Consider the following 12,926-nt stretch of genomic DNA (forward strand, 5'->3'; position numbering starts at 1 on the left):
CCCCGACAGCTCCGATGAAATAAGAGCTCGGAGGAGGTCCTGAAAGGCCGGAATCCCAACGAAGGTCGGGAGATCCGGATCCGGAGCACACTCCCTGGAGGGCGACCTCGGTCTCGAGTATTCCCTCGGGGTGTGCGATGCCGGGGTCCGAGGCGGGGCCGGGGTCGACCCACTCGCCTTAGCCGGAGCAGAGGATGGCTTCTTCGCTGACGGAGATGGAACAGAGGACTTACCCGAAGCCGGTTTTCCCGAGGATGCCTTCGAAGTCGAGGGCCGAGGCGAAGCCGAGGCCCCCGAGGGCGCCGAGGCCGAGGTCAAGGCCGGGGCCGAGGCCGAGGCCGACGTCGAGGCCTTAGCCGGCGCGTCCACGGCGAACAATTCCGCCATTCTGGCCTGTCGGCGGCGGAGGGCTCTGGCCTGAAAAGTAGCACAGCGATCACACGAAGCTGTCGGATGATCCGGCCCGAGACAAACAATGCACCACCGGTGAGGGTCAGTGATGGAAAGTAACCTCTCACACCGGCTGCACTTCTTAAATCCCGTAACAGGACGGGACATCAACGGAAAAGAAGGCCGGGAACGACCGACGTCCCGCGGCCACGGCTGCCGGGAGCCCCCGGAGCCCAACGAAAAGAAAAAAATTGTTTTTTTTTTGTTTTTTTTTAATTAAAACGAAAGAAAAACACAAAGAAGAAAGAAGCACCGCGAATCGATCAAAAAAACGGAACGCGGCAGCAGAAAGGCAATGCAAAACTGGAGCTCAAATCCACAGGGCTTTCTGGCTCCGCGGAAAAAATTGAACTGAGGACCACGAGGTGGGATGCGCCCTCTAGTGGGCGAGAAGGCATGCACATGCGTGGTGCAGTGTGCAAACTTGAAACTTCTAGCAAGTTTGCTTGAAAAGCTGTCTGCGCTGGGGCTCCGTAGATGACGTCACCCACATGTGAGAATATCATGCCTGCTTGTCCTGGGATAATCAGACTGATCCTCAACCCCTGCAGAACTGTGCACAGAAAGAGGGGGAGATAAAATCACAGCCGGCACCCTGAAGAACCCCGCTGAGTCCCCTGTGGATGCCTAACATTCTGCTATTAGGGATACAGACCTCGGGCTCCACAATAGTTTCAGCAGGCTGGCCAAACAGGTCCCAAGTATGCTTCTTCTCCATGCAGGCAGAGCTTTCACCTGCGCTGGGGAGCTCTGGTGCACATAAAACCACCCCCCCCAAGAAAAACATTGAAAATAAAGAATTATATAGAGCATATCAGAAAGACACCTTCCGGCTTGCGTGCAGAAAGGAAAACTGAAGTGGGCAGCAGAGCTCTCTGAAGATGGAGGAATAGTTGAAAACCTGGAATAGATTCCTTCTGCATGGCTCGCAAGTATAGGGAGAATGTCCTACTGTCCAGAATGACACACCTATTGTAATAGAATATGTATTAAAGTTATACCAAATAAGAATGCTCTTTTACTAGAAAATGATTATTAAAAAGCCTATTCCTGACCAGTGATTTAAATGGATTTTAAATTAAATTCACTCAGTTTCCTGACTAGTGATGTAAATCATGATTTTAATCAAATCTATCCTGCCCAAATCATTTCCTTTCAGAACACATAACATTGCCTCAAAAGAAAAACATGCAGTCAGTCATAACCGAGGCAAGCAATACATTTTCCAGAGGATGTACTGCATATCATACTAATTAAATCTAGAGAACAGACCATCTCCTAACTTATAGCTAAGACAGCTACAAGGGGAGTGAGACGGGGGCAAGTCAGACTACCTACAAAAAACTGCCACAATAGGTAATTAGAAAAGAAAACATATCCACCGCAATAACTAGGAAAATAAAAGCACCTTTTACAACAATCTGTGTTATAGCATCTTACACTAGTGCTTTCAAAACCTAGTCCTGGAGACCCATTATATGCAGATCTACCTCATACACAGACCAGGTTGGGAAACAATACCTTATACAGAAATTGTAAGTTTGTTTGGAATTTTTCAAGTTTGAATACAATGAGCACTTCAAACCGTGTCTACAATGTTTATGTTTGGCTTAAAAGCTGCCTTTCATTAAGGCAACAATAAAATCATAGGTTGGATAATTAAAAAAAGGAGGGAAGAATTAAAAAAACAATTTCACTGAACCTGGGACAATCAGCAGATTATTTTGAGAGGAGCGCAGGGGTAAAGTTAGGGTGTAGGATACATCTCAGTACATACTGATCAGGAAAAAGTGCTGTACAATGCTAACAATATTTACTAACATCAGGCAAAAATTAAATAAGAGTGGATAGTTCATTCTTGATATTTTAGGTAAAGAGTTAAAAGGCAAAAATAATTCTAGCAAGAACAGCTGTTAATATATAATGAACTACCAGACTTTAAACCCATTGGTCTTCCACAGGGGACATAAGGTTCCCACACAGGGTACAACTATAGTTATCGCTTACAAAGACAGATAATCGTGAGGGCTCAGAAAACATCTCACAGCCATTACAAACAATATATGGAAGCTTCAAAAGAAATTGAGCCCCAAATCTGGTACATCCCTGGCTCATTTACAATAACAGCTTCTTCTCTGAGTAACTCCTGAAACATCAAGAAAAACCCACAGCTTCAATGCACTGGTTTTCAATACCATCTTTATACTGTTGACACCAATATCTACCTTTTCACATCAGATATTTCACTTGGAATCCAGACCCAAGTCTCAACCTGTTTGTGTGACATTTCTTCCTGGATGTTTCACTAGCTTTCCTTTTCCACCTTTTCTATTTCTGGCTAACACATACTCATCCTCCCCTCAGCTGATAACTTCAGGAGTCATCTTTAACTCATTTCTCTCTACATATCCAACAGACTGCTAAATACTGTCATTCTTCTCTCTACAGCACTAAAGGTAGTGGCTGCAGCTTGAGGCACCCAGACGTGTGCATGTGTTGCAGTGATGGCATCACGCACATGTGCAAAGGCACTTCAGATGGGCCCCAAGATGCTAGTTGGTGGGGGGGAGCAGCAGGGAAGAAGGTTGGAGAGAAGAAGAGGCGCTGGCGCCAGCTGATTGCCTAAAGGACGTGCCTCTCATCGTGAGAGGCATGTCCTGTAGGCTGTCAGCTGGCACCTCTCCTCCTCCCCAGTGTGCCGCAGCACATCTGAAATCTCAGCGGGCACAACAGTTTGCGATGCTCTGCTCTATATCAATTCATAATTTGACCCTTCCTTTCTGAAAGAACTACCAAAATCCTTATCTATACTTTCATATATACACTTCTCCCTCCATATTCGCGGTGGATGCGGGCTGCCAATAGGCGCGAATATGAAAAAACCACAAATAACTTTTTTATATGTTATTTGCGGTTTTAAACAAACACCATCATTTTTACTAATGAAACCGCGAATAACCAGCGATTTCAAGGCAGGCAAGCAACCAGCGATTTCAGGGCAGCCAACCAACGATTTCAGGGTACTGTACAGAACACTAAACGGAAAAAAAATTGAGTGATGAATTTTTTTTTTTTTTGGGGGGGAAGGATGGGAAGACTCAGAATCTGTCTAGGTGATAAGCTAAATGTCGACTACATAAATCTATCTAAAGTAGAGCCAGGATTGCCAGAAGTGACAAGTGCAAGTTAAACAACAGGAGTTTTGACTAAGACTTGAGAACTCCATGATTCAGACCTCCGGCATACCTGAAAGATCAAATTGCCTAGAAAGGGTTTTAAATTATTTCAAAACAGCACCTCCCATGCCACTCTAATTCAGTCCTTCAATCAACAAGGAATAATCTACAACAAGCATGTCAAACTTGTAGCCCACAACAAATATCTTTGTGGTCCAGCCAATGTAATACAATAAGTCATAAACGGGAGTTGCAAAACTTCTCCTGCAAACCATCGGCACCAAGCAGTCCAGAAATATTTTACCTTTGGCGTACAATAAAAATACAAGTATAGTTTTATTTACGTTACACTTATTAATTTGTGCAATTATTCTGTGTCTGGCAAGTTAATATTTAAGAAAATATATTGATTTTTATGAAATGTTTCATTTTTTTGTGTTAACGGTTACTCATTTTTTTTAGCTTTTTGTATTCAGTATGTTTTTATCAAAACCAAGTGGTAGTAAAACTAAACGAAAAATTGCTGATGAACATCAAAATTTCCAAGAAAAGTGAGAATTGCAGTATTTTTGCTGTGAAATAAAAGATAAAATAATTTGCTTGATATGTAATAATGCTATTAGTGTGCCAAAGTTATATAACATTAAACGGCACTATGAACAGCATAAATCAAAATATGACAATTACGAAGGATTAATGAGACAAGAAAAGTTGAAAGAGCTTTAGTTGAGACTGAAAAAAACTTCAACAGTTCATGTTTACTAAAGTATCACAAGAAAGTGAAGCATCGGTGCATGCAAGCTAAGCCTTGTCAGAGTTCATAGCTAAACTCTCGAAACCTTTTACCAAAGGTGATTTAAGAACATAAGAATTGCCGCTGCTGGGTCAGACCAGTGGTCCATCCTGCCCAGCAGTCCGCTCACGCGGCGGCCCTCAGGTCAAAGACCAGTACTCTAAATGAGTCCAGCCTCACCTGCGTACATTTCAGTTTAGCAGGAACTTGTCCAACTTTGTCTTTAAACCCTGGAGGGTGTTTTCCGCTATAACAGATTCTGGAAGAGTGTTCCAGTTTTCCACCAGTCTCTGGGTGAAGAAGAATTTCCTTATATTTGTACGGAATCTATCCCCTTTCAACTTTAGAGAGTGCCCTCTCGTTCTCCCTACCTTGGAAAGGGTGAATAGTCTGTCTTTATCTACTAAGTCTATTCCCTTCAGTATTTTGAACGTTTCGATCAAGTCCCCTTATCAGTCTCCTCTTTTCAAGGGAGAAGAGGCCCAGTTTCTCCAATCTCTCATTGTATGGCAACTCCTCCAACCCCTTAATCATTTTAGTTGCTCTTCTCTGGACACTTTCGAATAGTACCGTGTCCTTCTTCATGTACGGTGACCAGTGCAGGATATAGTACTCCAGGTGAGGGCACTCCATGGCCCGGTACAGCGGCATGACAACCCTCTCCGATCTGTTCGTGATCCCTTTTTTAATCATTCCTAGCATTCTGTTCGCCCTTTTTGCTGCCACCACGCATTGCACAGATGGCTTCATCGACTTGTCTATCAGAACTCCCAAGTCTCTTTCCTGGGAGGTCTCTCCAAGTACCGCCCCGGACATCTTGTATTCGTGCATGAGATTTTTGTTATTGACATGCATCACTTTACACATATCTACATTGAACCTCATTTGCCATGTCGATGCCCATTTCTCTAGATTGATTATGTCACGTTGTAGATCTTCACAATCCCCCTTCATCTTCACTACTCTAAATAACTTTGTATCGTCCGCAAATTTAATCACCTCACTTGTCGTACCAATGTTCAGATCGTTTATAAAGATGTTGAAGAGCACGGGTCCAATCACCGAGCCTTGTGGCACCCCACTGGTGACGCTCTTCATCAAGGAATGCCTAATTAAAGCTGTAGAAATTGTTTGTCCTGGAAGTGTGAAGGTTTTTCAAACAATCTTTTGTCTCGAAATACAGTTGCAGAAAGAATTACTGATTTGGCCGGCAATTATCAGATCAAAGCAAAATCATCTAGTTTTGAAGCTTTTTCCATTGCCTATGATGAGAGTATGGACATTGGGGGCGTAGCTCAATTAGCTGTGTTTCTTCATGCTTCCAACATGAATTTCAATATTTTTGAGGAATTATTGGAACTCATACCGATGCGTGGCACTACAATGGGACAAAATATATTTAATTGTGTTTATGAACTTCTGCAAAAATATAAGGCTCCTTTTACAAAGGTGCATTAGGGCCTTAACACGTAGAATAGCCCGCGCTACAATGCCGCGCACACTAGCCGCTACCGCCTCCTCTTGAGCAGGCGGTAGTTTTTCGGCTAGCACGTGCTATAGTGCGCACTAATCCGGTGTGTATGCTAAAAATGCTAGCGTACTTTTGTAAAAGGAGCCCATAATTTACCTCTGTCAAAATTAACTTCAAAGGCCAGAAAAACTAATGGTTTTGTGGCATTACTGTGAAAAAAAACAAAGTGAAACTTGTGATGGACCCAAGATTCATCAAACACATTGCATTATACTTCAAGAAGTATTATGCCCAAAGGTAATAAACATGGAAAATGTGTTGACATTTGTAAAAAAAAATGTTCAATTTCATGGATCGAGGCTTAAATCATCAACAATTCTCTGCTTTCTTAAGTGAATTAGAAAGCAAATATTCTGGTTTGACCTATTTTACTGAGGTTTGTTGGCTATCCTGCTTCAAGGTCCTTAAACAATTCTGGGACTTGAAAGAAGAAATATGTCAGTTTTTAATAACTAAAAATCAAGACACAAAGTTGCTTTCTGATCCAGTATGGTTACAAGATTTATCTTTAAAAACACTCAATTTAAATTTAAAACTGCAAGGAAAAGATCAGATCATTATAAACACATGTGATCAGGTTAAAGCATTCCAACGTAAGCTAGTTCTTTGGGAAAAGTAGTTGAAAAATGAAGATTTAACACTCTTTCTGACATGCAACATAAACAAATCAAGTTTATGTGACTTTGCATCGTATCAAAAATACGCTGAAAAAATTTTTAAATCTTAGAACTGAGTTTGAAACAAGATTTGCAGATTTTAAATCTTTGGAAGACAAGTTTTTGTTTTGTTTGATTTTCTCAATAAATATAGAATCAATATCTAATCATATACAAATAGAAATAATTGAGATCCAGTGTGATTCAGATTTGAAGACAAAATACAGTGAAGTTGGCTTGCTTGTATTTTACAAATATTTGCCAGCCAGGTTTGAAAATACTTGAAAATTTGCATATGAAATTATTTCCATGTTTGGAAGTATTTATCGGTGTGAACAATTATTTACACTTATGAAAGGAAATAAGTCTATCAGAATTGTAGACATTCACCTTGGGTCAGTTTTAAAAGTAATAACTGCGAACAAGATTTCCCCCGAAATAGGAAAAATAGTAACAGAGAAGAGATGTCAAGTGTCAGGAAGAAAACATTAAATTTATCGTTGCTCTTTTTTTATATACTTTTCAAAATAAACCTCAATTTCTATGAAAAATGACTTTTTTGAGTTTGACATGCATGATCTACAAGATCAAAGGCTAAGTAAGCTAAGATCAATCAACAAAAACAACAACAACCCCAAAACACAGATGCCTTCCCCGCACCTAGATAGATATTTTTAGTGTTAACTGAACCATTGTATGTATATACCCCACACAAAACCCTAGGCTTAAATTCACTTGTCTTTCTCGAAAGTTAAGCAGCTAGCCAAATACAACTTTTTCAATGACTGCATCCCCAACCCTATATGTCATGTCTGTCCAAGTTAGATTATAAGCTCTTCTGAGCAGGGACCATCTCTAAATGTCAAAATATTAAGGATTGTGTAACTATTCCACTGAGGAAAAAGACAGTTCAGAAGCTAGCCACCATCTTGGGTCCACCACCACCGACAGATATTTTTAAAAGAGCCTTTTTAATTAAGGCCTGATCTAATGAACAGTTGTTAAATCTATGACCATCACAAAATCCTGAGAAATGCGGTATAAACAATGAACTGAAGATGTTTACAGAGCTTCACATGTAATCAGCCCATACCAAGCTCCATCTTCGAAACAATGAACACAACAGGATCATTTTTGCGTAAGGAAAGTTAACAAGGCACTCGTGGGTTTTCAATAACTGCACACAAAAATACCTTATTCAAAATTAAACACCCACCTCCTTTAAGTCAACTGCATGTCTCCTGAAATGGTCTGCAGCACACTTCTTTCTATAGAATCTGATGTTGTGAATGCTCTAAGAAACAAACGGGCAGGCGATCTACAAGATCCAAGATAGGTAGCAAAAAAGATCGATGATAGTAAAAAGTCCAAATTTATTCACCATATAAAAGCATAAATACATAATATAGTTAAAAACCACAAATGGCCATGTTTCACCCTCTCAAGGGCTGCTACAAACTATTAATAGATGCATAAGAGACATGCTAGTATAAATCATAAATACAATTAGATAAAAAAAAAAACCAAATCATAAACCAGAGACCAGCCAGCACCACATAGAGAAATCTTAAAATCATAATGTCAGCTACTAAAACAAGTATAGAGATAAGTTAAATAAGACTCATGTACCCAAGAGGTGTGATTCAAATATATCACCTAATAGAAAAAGCTAAAGGCAATATAAAAAGTAAAAGTTTGTCAAAACCATCCCTATAAGAAGTTATTTAAACAGTGATTCTAATTAAAATAATCAGCTCTAAAACAGAGGGTTAAACACACATACCTTATAGCAGCCTGTGGTGGATTTTCCACAGCTGTGCTAATGCGTTCTTTGAGCTGGCTATCACAACTTAGCTTAATTATTCTTTCAAAAAAAACACTTAAAAGTTACAATAAATTCTGAAATTAAGAATGGCATGATGCTTCACTAAAAAGTGCACACAGCTTAAACGTGGCAGAATTTCTAAAACTCATCAAAATTTAAAAATGACTGCAGAATCTAAAAGAATTAGTAGATTGGAATTAGTAAAACTGCATGTTTTTGTAATTTTAACCCATTAAAATAGTTATAAACACGCTTCGAACACTGTGGGGCTTACGTGTTTCAATTCATATGTTCCAATCACATTGTGCGCCAGTGATGTCATTGGACATAAAAATACCAGGGGATTTCTTAATACTGATTATAAGCTATATACTAGAATTTTGGCCCAATGGCTAGAAGGGGGGTGCTGCCGAAGTTTATACATGTGAATCAGGTGGGCTTTATTTGCCAACGGCAGACATTCAATAATATTAAAACAGCTGCGCATTTGATGTAGCATTCACGGCAGCAGGGAGTTCCATCGCTAGAGTTTTCCCTGGACGCCGAGAAGGCTTTTGATAGAATCAGCTGGAGCTTCCTTTTTGGGGTTTTAGAAAAAATGGGATTTGGGCAGCAATTCTTAAAATGGATTACTTTATTATATCATGAACCCTCTTCGCAATTTAAAGTTAATGGTCATCTGTCAGAGCCTGTGACTTTGATGAGGGGTACTAGAGAGGGATGTCCCATGTCTCCATTGTTATTTGCTATAGCAATGGAACCACTGGCTTGCCTGATTTGTGTGAATACTGACATACAGGGTTTACAGGTTCAGGAGGAGACCTACAAGATCTTACTCTTTGCAGATGACGTTCTAATATTTATTAGTGACCTGGCGAAATCCCTGCCTGAGCTAACACAGGTCCTATCAGTATATGGCCAAGCCTCGGGTTTCTGGGTGAACATGGAGAAATCCGAGATCCTCAATTTGAATTTAAGGGTGCAGCAGGTTCAGGAGTTACAATCTCAATTCCCTTTCCGTTGGGTGCATAAATCCATCAAATATCTGGGGGTCCAGTTAACTGCAGATCCTCCTCATTTATTTCAGGCTAATTTCCCGGCCCTGCAGAAGCAATTATTCCAGGAGTTAGATCATTGGAAGGAATTGACCCTTGGGTGGATGGGGAGAATTGTGGCAGTAAAAATGCTGCTACTACCTAAATTGCTGTATTACTTCATGGCGTTGCCTATTGTAATCCCTGGTGTGTTTTTTCGAAGACTATCCCGTAAAGTGTTTGCTTATATCTGGCGACACAAGCCACCTCAGGTAAGGCGGGCAATTTTATTTCAAGCGAAGCAGAAGGGAGGGATGGGAGTCCTAAATTTTGTTCTTTATTATCAGGCTGTTTTGCTACAAGAAGTGGCAGCATAGGTATGATACATAGATCGTCCATGGGTACATTTGGAATAAGCTTTTACCCCAGACATTTCTCTTTGGAGGTTGCCGTGGTCCCCTATGGCAATCTTGAGAGCTCACCTCCGCACTGCAAATCCATTCTTGCTGGTGATCTTGCTATCCTGGTATTCCCTGCGCATGTTCCCAGAGCGTAAGTTTTTGCTCAGACTCCTATCTCTTTACTTCCGGAGGGGGGTAGGGGGTGGTGAGGATCCAGTCCGCTTACAGTGGGTGCGGGCAGGACTCCAGACTGTTAGGTAGCTGTGGCAAGATGGGAATATGCTCTCTATTGAGTCCCTGCAAGAGGAATATGGTCTGCCTGTGGTGGATGCTTTTGCTTATACACAACTGAGGCTTTTTCTTGCTAAGCATGCTTTTTGGGATCTTGGCTTGGAGGAAACTAAATTGGAACAAGGGCTAAGGAGGGGGGTGGAACAATGGGGGAGGGGCATTTCCCGTTTGTATGGGCTCTCCTTGCACAAGAGGCTCCGGCGGATTGCTATAGGGATCAATGGGAGCAGGAGCTGGGGAGAAGGTTAGTGCTCAATATTATACAAGCGTCTTTTATCCATTCCACTCGCCTCTTCCTTAATTGAAAATGGCTATCAATGGTATATGACTCCCCAGCGCTTGTCTCAGATTTATGATCAGCATGAGAACCTCTGTTGGAGGTCCTGTGGAGGTTTGGGGTCATTTGATCACATCTGGTGGTCTTGTCCTGTGATTAAACCCTATTGGGAGATGGTGGGTCACTTGAAAGTCCATACTACTAAGAACCACTGTCCCATGTTGAAGGAATGCTTTCTTCTTAATGCACCCTTGCCAGACTATTCCTTAGGGGGAGGGTATATTAGATAAAATTTGCTAATTGGTGTTCTAGTATTGTTGTCTGTTTTTGTACTAGAGGGCTATACTGTGGGTTATGGGGAGGTTTGGATGGATTGTTGAAATTGTATTGCTATTGATGTTCTGTTTATACTTTGAAAAATTTCAATAAAACGATTGTACAAAAAAAAATTGGGGGATGATCAGAGCACGCACAGATGTGCTTAAAAGTATGTAAAACCTTTATAATATCTAATAAAAATGTATAAATAAACAAAAAAAACCCACGATAACCAACTAATTGCATGTATAAATCAAGTAAATACAAAATATAGCTGTAAGAATATAAAAAATTAAAGGTACACCAACACGTTCATCTCCATGTTCAACCCCCGAGAAGTCACTGTCTGGAATTTGAAGAGAAGACTCTGTTCTGTCCTTAGAAGTTTGTCCAGATATTAATTTGTGTTTTTAAATGTTCAGTTGTTAAATATCATTTACTGTACTTGATTTTAAGATATGAAATGAATAAAGATTTTTTTTTTTTAAAGAAGTTTGTCTGTATCTCTGCTACATGACGTGTATGGAATGGTCAGGACATACAACCTATAGTCCTCAAACATATGCCAAGCTCTTATATATATATATGCTTGTTTAGCAGCTGATATTATGATTTGTGTGTGTGTTTTTGACTGAAGCCTGTGGTCTATGATTTGTTTTTTAACTATTTATCTAATTATACAAAGGTAAACTAAAAAGTAAAGATAAAATACATTTAATGGTTTTAATAGAAGTACCTGTGAGTAATTGAACATATCACTTTTCCACATAGTCCCCATGCAAAACCTCCAATGAGATCTAACATTTAAATATAGAATTTGAAAAATTCTTAACTGTGCGTAACATCAATAAGGAACTGTTCAAATATAAAGAAGTCTTATTGATCTTGGGTTGAGGTTGGATTTGATGATGGAAGCTACACCTCTACCTCCGGTGTCAGTGCGTGAGCATGCTAGGGCTTGGTAGCCAGGGGGGGCAGAGTATGCCTAGGGTGGCTCCATCATTGTCTTTTAAGCCAAGTTTCCATAATCTGCATGAGGATGTGCATTGTCATAGTGTAGCAAGACTGTTTTGGCACCATGCACAGTAATTTTCACTATTTGCCTGTACACTTAGAAATGTGTCAGAATAGACCCCTTCATGTCCCAGAAGTTTAACATGATTTTCTTGGTGGAGGGTTGACGTTTGAATTTTTTCTTTGATGGAGAAGACTAATGTGTCCACTCCATGCTTTGTCTTTTGCTCTTTTGCACCCACGTCTCATCACCGGTGACAATTCTCTAGAGTAATACTTGGATCTTTTTCATACCGTCTCAGGAACTGGGTCTCAACCTCTACACGATGTTGCTTGTGTAGATCAGTAAGCTGTTTGGGAACCCATCATGCACAGACTTTCCTGTATCCTAAGTCATCATGCTTTATGGCAAATGCAGATCCATAGCTGATATCCAAATTTGCAGCCAATTGACACACACAATTATCTGTTTGTCTTCTCTAATCAAGGCATCTGCCCTGTCAATGTGCTCTTGTATGTGTGATGTTGATGGGCAACCAGAACAACCTTCGTCGGTTGCATCTGTTCTTCCCTCTTTAAAACTTTTACCCACTCATAAACCTTTTGTTGATCCATTGTGCTATGTCCATACTGTGTCAATATCCGGCAGTGAATTTCCACAGGTTTTACTCCCTCTGCCCAAAGAAAGAGCACTACTGTATGTTGTTCTTCGATGGTGCAATCTTGCAATGGAGTGTCCATTTTTCTCACTTTGTGGCTGCCACACGACTAAAGTCTGAGCACTGTATAGATGAACTATTTAACAGGCAATATACGAGTGCATATGTTGCATTTCACTAGCTCTGTTCCAGTTACTGCATAATCTAACAAGTGCCTTTAATTTTTGATTCACTCTTATTAGACTAACATTTCTCTTACGTATTTATTAACAACCCCTTACACAGCCCTTGACGGGGGAAAATATGGCCTGTCAGGCTTTTCACTATTTATACATTTATGCTTTTATGTTGTAAATGCTCTTACAATGGCAAATAAACAATGGAAGATCAGGTTCTTACCTCAATAATCTTCTTGATAATAGAAAGCAAGAGTCTTGAACCAGTGGGGTTATCTTCACCTATGAGAGAATGCAGAAGAAGTCTACTTTTTCAGCTCCACCT

General features: G+C 40.4%; 1 protein-coding gene across 6 annotated transcripts in view; it reads right to left on the reverse strand.

Moving 5' to 3' along the window:
* The window catches only part of EPB41L4B (erythrocyte membrane protein band 4.1 like 4B), a 449,748-nt gene that overhangs the window by 188,594 nt on the left and 248,228 nt on the right, over positions 1 to 12,926 (reverse strand). The window contains exon 15 of one of the 6 annotated variants that reach the window (XR_004538081.1): positions 7,823 to 7,924. The exons of the other annotated variants lie outside the window; for them this stretch is intronic. The gene's annotated coding sequence lies outside the window, so the exon portion shown is untranslated. The remainder of the gene's footprint in view (positions 1 to 7,822; positions 7,925 to 12,926) is intronic. 6 annotated transcript variants of the gene reach the window in all.

This window comes from Geotrypetes seraphini, chromosome 2 (genome assembly GCF_902459505.1).
Source record: "Geotrypetes seraphini chromosome 2, aGeoSer1.1, whole genome shotgun sequence".
In the NCBI taxonomy this organism is placed as follows: Eukaryota; Metazoa; Chordata; class Amphibia; order Gymnophiona; family Dermophiidae; genus Geotrypetes; species Geotrypetes seraphini.